This window comes from Panthera leo, chromosome C2, assembly GCF_018350215.1.
Source record: "Panthera leo isolate Ple1 chromosome C2, P.leo_Ple1_pat1.1, whole genome shotgun sequence".
NCBI classification, from domain to species: domain Eukaryota; kingdom Metazoa; phylum Chordata; class Mammalia; order Carnivora; family Felidae; genus Panthera; species Panthera leo.
The window spans coordinates 144,348,982-144,355,857 of record NC_056687.1 but is presented as its reverse complement, the minus strand read 5'-3'; the positions used below and the strand labels follow the sequence as shown (position 1 = coordinate 144,355,857).

General features: G+C 43.8%; 1 long non-coding RNA gene across 1 annotated transcript; it reads right to left on the bottom strand.

Moving 5' to 3' along the window:
- Nucleotides 1-4,697: 4,697 nt before the first annotated feature.
- LOC122229733 lies at nt 4,698-5,789 on the bottom strand. The gene is made up of 3 exons (XR_006207119.1): nt 5,583-5,789; nt 5,306-5,438; nt 4,698-5,200 (listed from the first exon to the last, which is right to left on the bottom strand). It is a non-coding gene; the product is annotated as an uncharacterized LOC122229733 (long non-coding RNA).
- Between the last annotated feature and the right edge of the window lie 1,087 nt (nt 5,790-6,876).

Genomic DNA, 6,876 nt, shown 5'->3' with positions numbered 1-6,876 from the left:
TTAAAAAACAAAAAGGGCGTATTTTAAAAAAATATTTCTAGTAAGTAGGTTGGAGATTTGACATATAGAGATGTTCTGTTTCTTTTATTTTACGTATTTTTTTTCTCAGTAAATAGAAAAGAACAGCCACAGTGAATTTGAAGTCAAGTAAGTCAAGAAAATTTAGAGATTTTCCTTGGTTGACCAGAGAAGTGATCCACTCTCAAGTGGATCCACCCACAAGTCAGATGTGTGTTGGAGGCTGATGCATGAGGCAGCAATCCCAAGAAGAGAACCTGCTGTCCAGACTCCTCCTTTCATCCCCTAGATGAAGAGGTTGCTGGACGTTTTCTTATCAAAAAGTACTGAGAAACCAAGGCGCTGATGACATAAAGGCTCACTGCCTTGGGACTAAGATGGAACTGAGCCTTGATTCTAAGAAAAACCTCAGGCCAGAAAACAGCAGCCCAAGTTTGAATCCACTTTGGAGAGACCCACTAAGATCCCATATGCCAAACAAAAATCAAGTGGTGCCTACCCCAGAATCTGTAAACTCAGCTAGTCTGAGACTGCATTCTTTTTCAGATTACTAGTGTAACTTTAGGAAAATATAAACACTGATAAGCACAAAAAAAACAGGGAAGGGATAAAACAAGTTTATAAATAATGAAGACATAACTCGAATCCATATTATAAACATTTCTTAATCTTTTAAATGTAGGTCTAATACATTCTGAATCCCATGATTATAGTGTGTGTGCGTGTGTGTGCGTGCGTGTGCGCGTGCGTGTGCGCGTGCGTGTGCGCGTGCGTGTGTCTGAGTTTTTCGTAATAGGATTCTTGCGTAAAACACAGTCCTATCCTCCAAAACCTGAGCAAAGACTACTAAGAAAAGAGATAAGGCAGACTTTAATACATACTAGGGTACCATTTACATCTCTGATAAAATAAACATCAAACTCTTTACTGGGAAGCCCAGACACGAAACATGTTTCTTTGTGCATCTTCCTCCCAACACCCAAAATACAGAAAGTAGGTGTGTGATGCCTCTAACAAAGAAACAGGCACATCTCTTACTTTACAGGGTTGACATTTTCAACGTTTATCTTTAGAAGCTACAGTAGGTCAGTCTGACATGCTTTTTGGAGCATCATAACTTGAACTTTGAGAAATGGCCCAAGTTGATAATGCTAATGGCAAAGACGAAATCCCGTTGGCAAAACTGCCACGCTGGAAAAAGCAAACCTCTTGTACAACAGTCCTGATCAATGTGTTAGCTACTCCACACAATATTCGATATGCCCACCAAAATGTCCCAGCACAACAAAGGCTTGCGGACAGAGAGTGCCTTGAAGCCCGTGTAATGGGATTTGACAAGAGCCAGGCACTTTAGGCAGGCTCAATCAATGTTAATTGAAGCAGAAGTGATTCAAAGGCAAATGGAAGTCCTTGAGAGGTGAAAGGGGGGCTCTGGGATTGTGACTCCCTCCTTTTCCCATTACCCCCTTATATTTAATTACTTGTTCTAGCCAGTGAACTGTAATTTGATTTGCCATCAGGTGACTCTTGCCTGGTCTCATATGTTAGTTGAGTCTTTCATTTAAAGGAAAAGTATCTCAGAACCTGTGGGGGTGCCTGTTTCACAGGAAGGAAACTTCTCTGGCAAGTGGGTTTCAGATTGATAAAGAGTCCTTTCCAGTCCCTAACATAGCAGAAGTATCAGTAGAAGGACAAGGGGAGAAATGGTTTAGTCCTGAATGATACTGCTGTATTTTCTCTGGGGCATTATTATCTTGATAATTGACCAGCACCTGAATTTTGAATTCACTTGGGCTCCCTACAGAAGCAGATCCTAAGACAGGAATTTATGAGAAAATTAACTACTTACTGGGGAAGCGATTCCAGGAAACACTGGTTGAGAAGCAAGAGGCTGACACAGGAAGGAAAGGCAGCCAACAAAAGTGGGCTAACAAACTAGTTCCCACCATGGGCAACTAGAGTGTCACCTCACTGGGGAACTCCAAGCCAGTGCAGAACATGCCTCAGTTGGCCCACCCAAGGGTGAGGAGCTGTGGCATTTATATACCAACTCTCTTCAGAGGGGTTGAGGGCTAGTCTCGGTGGGGTGAAGAATGGACACCCCAGCACTTCTGGCCCGGGATCACACAGGCCCCACAGCCAGAGAAAGCCCTCCGACACGGACAAGGCCAACTGCATCTGCTATGACCTGCCTACAAACATATAAAATGCTTTATAGTCCAGTGTCCTTTCAACACATACACCATAACACCACCTTCTGGATGAGATGTTGGAGCAAAATGGGAAAAGGTTGTTTCTGTGTGACAGAAATGATGTCCTTTGATACAGCTTATACAGCTTTAGGAACTAAGGTTTGAGACAGTATGGTCAACCAAATATTTTGCCTACCTAATGGTATTTTGCCTATACACGGTGCTCTCTCATTTACCCTTGAGAAAGTTCTTAGACTCAACATTCGCATCCATTAGGATCTCCTGTGGATAAGATGCACTGAAATCTTTGAATGCTAAACAGAAGCAGAATTCAGCCTAAGGTAGGCCGAGCCTGGACTCCATCCAGAAGAACACCTTTACTTTTCATATTGATTTGCAATTAGTTGCACACATTTGCCAAGAGCTTAGATAGTAATTGTGGGAAGCAGGCAGGAATGGTTGATAATTAATCGTCCCAAGTTATAAGGAAGGACAATGAAGGTGCAAAGGGAAGGTTCACAGTCAGAAGCCAGTAAAGCAGACAGGGATTCGGGCCAAGGAGAGGAAGCAGCCGACCAAAGTGGTGAAGAGCCCAAGTTTTGGAGTCAGGCAGACCTGGTGCATTCCAGCTATGACTCTCACCAACTGGGGAGCCTGGTCCACTTACACAGCAATTTCATGCCTCAGTTCCTCATCCAGGTAATGCAAGTTCAAAGTACCTACCTCACATGTTTGCTGTAATGAGTAAATGAGCCACTACTTAGAAAGATCTTTGCCCAGTGCCCATCATGAAGCAAACATTTAGTAATTGTTACCTGCTTTTCTGTTGTTATTATCACCATTTTGATGACTTCAAGGTAGAAAGTAGAAAATGTTCTTTCTACTACGCACGGCTTGAAGTCCAGGGATACCCATGGGACTATCATACACACCAAGGCAATCAGAGAACAACTAATTTATTTGCCACCCTCCGTGAAATGAATCATCTTAGCTCTTGCTTTTGCGTCACATTTTGGTCATCCAGAAATCTCAGGTGTGATGGTGGAGACGGCAGGGGCGTTTTCAAAAGTGCTTTCTCTACGGAAGTGGCAGTCTGCTGAGGCCGGAGATGGGTCAAATTCTTCCCCCAAGGTGAAAGGGCCCTCTTTGTCAGTATTTAGAGACCCTACTGGCCTCGGATGCTATGGGCCTGATGTTGCAAACAAGTGGGAAAGATGGTATCTCAGACATCTATATGAATGGTAAATTTCACTTTCTGGGGAAGCAATAGCGCTGTCTCCGTGAAGCAGGTAAAACACCTGATGTATTCCACAGAGGGAGGAACCAAGGTATTTGGCTACTGGTCAAGGGAGGGAGCAGAAGATTCTCTTCTCCCATGAATCTTCACCTTTCTTTCTACTGGCTTTAAGCAAAGAAGCCTAAGATGCTATTCACAGGCTACTCGGTGCTCTCAGTCAACTGTATAGTCAACTATAAGGACTTAAGAGTGTTCTTTCAATTCTTTACTAACAAAGAAAAGAATCACCATTTTTTGAGTGCTGCCACGTCCCTGTGTGTTTATAATGTGGAAAGTATCATCCATGCGATGCTCTTTTATAAGCATGTATCACCATAAATACAGGATCATTATTCCCATTTTGTGGATGAGGGAATGGACATTCTGAGAGTCTGTAGCCTGTTCTAGAGTCTCACAGAAATAAATGGGGACTCCAGAATGAGAGAATAATGGCAGATGGCAGCACAGTGGCCTAAATGGGTTATGCCATAACTAGAGAGGTCTAGAGTTGACTATACCATGAAGAAGAGAAGTTGACCACACACACGGACCACACATGTAGACAACAGATAACTCTGTATGCCACTGAAGGAGCACTGAGCTTCATCCAGCCGAGATCTCTGACTGGTCAACCACTCAAAGGTCTACCTTGGACTTTCTTACACAGCACTGAGGACACAATATTGAAGGAAATTGACAGAGACCTTGTTGCTGAGTCAACCAAAAGTGTTTTATTGCAAAGCAGGCAGTTACAGAGCATTAAGTCAGCAACGCCACAATTTCTGTAAACTCAAACACAGAAGCAGGCCTTGTTCTCTGATTCTTCCAAAATGAGCAGATCCACAGACGGACCTGCACAACCCTGCTGATGAGGTCAGCGGATCTCCAGTTCCTGCTTTGCCTTGGAAAACGGCATTTCCAAACTGTCCACTTATTGTTGGTTAGCTCACATTCAGGGTATTTGAAGCCACTTTTGGTATTTATAATTTCTCTACCATTCTAACTGCAGGATCAGACAGGAATTAGATTTCAACCTACAAGGTTTGTGTTTCTTTGTAGCGTAACATATATATCAAATAGTGTGCAAGAGCCCCAGGTATAATATATGTTTGATTATATTTCAACTCCTAGCGATACCACATTGAGATCGCGTCACTAGCTAAGCAAATGTGACTCGGGCCATTACCTGGATCCAAACTTACAAAAAAAAAAAAAAAAAAAAAAAGAAGAAAGAAAATGTATTTTTAATCTAAGGATCAGTACTACACAAATCAAACCACGCAGCCCCATTTACTAGGTAACCTGGGATTGCAATTCAGAAAATCCTTCGGGACAGAATTTATTCATAAACAAGGCTAATGTCAGCAAGAGAATTATACTTTCTAAAACAATTCTTTTCTTACAGTTCTCAGGGCCAAGAGAAGAAAAAGAAAAGACAGTGGGGTGGGGGGAAGGAAAGAAAGCCAACCGTTTAAAAGCATCTAGAACTGTGTTATGCACGTGATGGCAAAGCCAAAACAGTCCGATCCGGGACCACACGCCGCTCAGAGAGCATCGGTCTGAAGGGGTGCTGGGCTTGAGTCCCACTCCAGGTGCTTCCTGGCTCCAGCTGCTATGTTTCTGTCCTGGGGACCAGCAACATCTTCCTCACTGTCCTTCAGCAGTTCCCCCAGAGACCTGAGGAGGTGGTCTGTCCTCTGGCCAAAAGCAGAGCCTGTGGAAGGACACACGGGAAAAAGCCCCTCAGGCCTGGGCCCAACCATCTGACAGCTAAAGGCCGATGGAGTCAAGGGCAGAGGGAAGAATGATGTTTCCTCACCTCCGCCAGGCTTCCTTCCTGCCGACTCTCCAGAAGGGTGGCTTTATGCTTTGGAGCAGCCAGTGGCTTGGAATCTTTGAGATCTTGTAGTGAGCTCATTGGGGTACCCATCACCTTTCAGTCCATGATATCTCTGTTGACAAGAACATAAAATAAATACCCCTGCATCACTGGTCGATGAATCTTGAGGAGAAGGAGACACTACAGAGTAACACAGACACACAGAAAGAAGAGAAGGGAGGATGAGAGAGAATAAAACTCAGAAAGGATACTCTACCTGCCACCTTTCCCTGGAACTCCCCTAGATGGTCGCATGCCGGACAGGAGGCTCCAGGTGAAGTCTAAGACCGCCCAGACGTCTCAAAGGTCTGAGAGGTCAGGAAGCATCATTCCACTGCCACGCAGGCACCTGAACTCAAAACTCAGCTCCTTGAGAACCTCAGCCAGCCTTGCCCCGACTCTCCTGAGTGGATCCTGTCACTGAAATACTACATAACAGAGAGCAGTTGGAAGTTAGCAAGAGGTTCTCCATTTTCCTTTGCCCCAGGGTGGTGGTCAGGGAGAGGGCGGGGTGGGGGGGGTAGGAGGGGTGTCAACAACCACCTGGTCTTCTTTAGTGACTTCAGTCTTCGACTTCAAACTCTCAGCTTCCCACCCAGTGATAAATCTCATGAGCTCACGGTTCAGGAGATCAAGCCCACATCAGGGTCTGTGCTGACAGTGTGAAGCCTGCTGGGGATTCTCTCCCTCTCTCTCTCTCTGCCCCTCCCCTGCTGATGCTCGTGTTCTCTCTCAATCTCTCTCTCTCTCACAAAAATAAACATTAAAGAAGTATTGTTTAAATTACCTTCCCTATTAAATAGACATCAAGATGCCATGAAAAATATTAGGCCTGGGTTAGAATCACAGGTCTCATCCAGAACTGTGTGATGCTGGGCTAGTTGTAATTAACTTCTTTAGCTTATCTCCGCATCTATAGAATGAGGAAAAGATCACCCATCCCATAGGGCCGTTGCATCAAATTAAATAATGCACACAAAATATCTAGCCTGAGAAAGTATTCCCTCCACAGTTATTTGTTTCTCTAGTCTCTTCAAAAGGGTCGAATCTTATTCTTTCATCTCTGTCCCCTCTTCCTCACTCTTACGGGACTTACCCAGAAAAGTGGTAAAATGTGTAGAGAAATGCAAGGGGTACTGAAATGAGGGTGGAGATTAGCTTCATCACAGGCCCATTTGGAGGACTGAACGAGGGAATATGTGTTAAGTTCTTAGATCGAAACCTGGTACATGGTGTTGAGCCATGGTAATGTATATGAAATAAAATAATTTTGTAAATTTATATAGGATTCCCTGACTCCATGAAGCACTCCAAACACAAATTATCAAGATGCTCTTTCCCCTGCTTCAAACTTCTTTCTCTCTTTCTCAAACAAAAATACCAGACGGTAAATAGAGACAGTGGAATTTTTAGAAAATCACATGTTAGACCTTTTCCCCCCTTAGGTAATGTATTAGGAAGCCATGATGTGTGAAGTACCATACTAAGAACTTTGTAAATAGTGTCTTCAC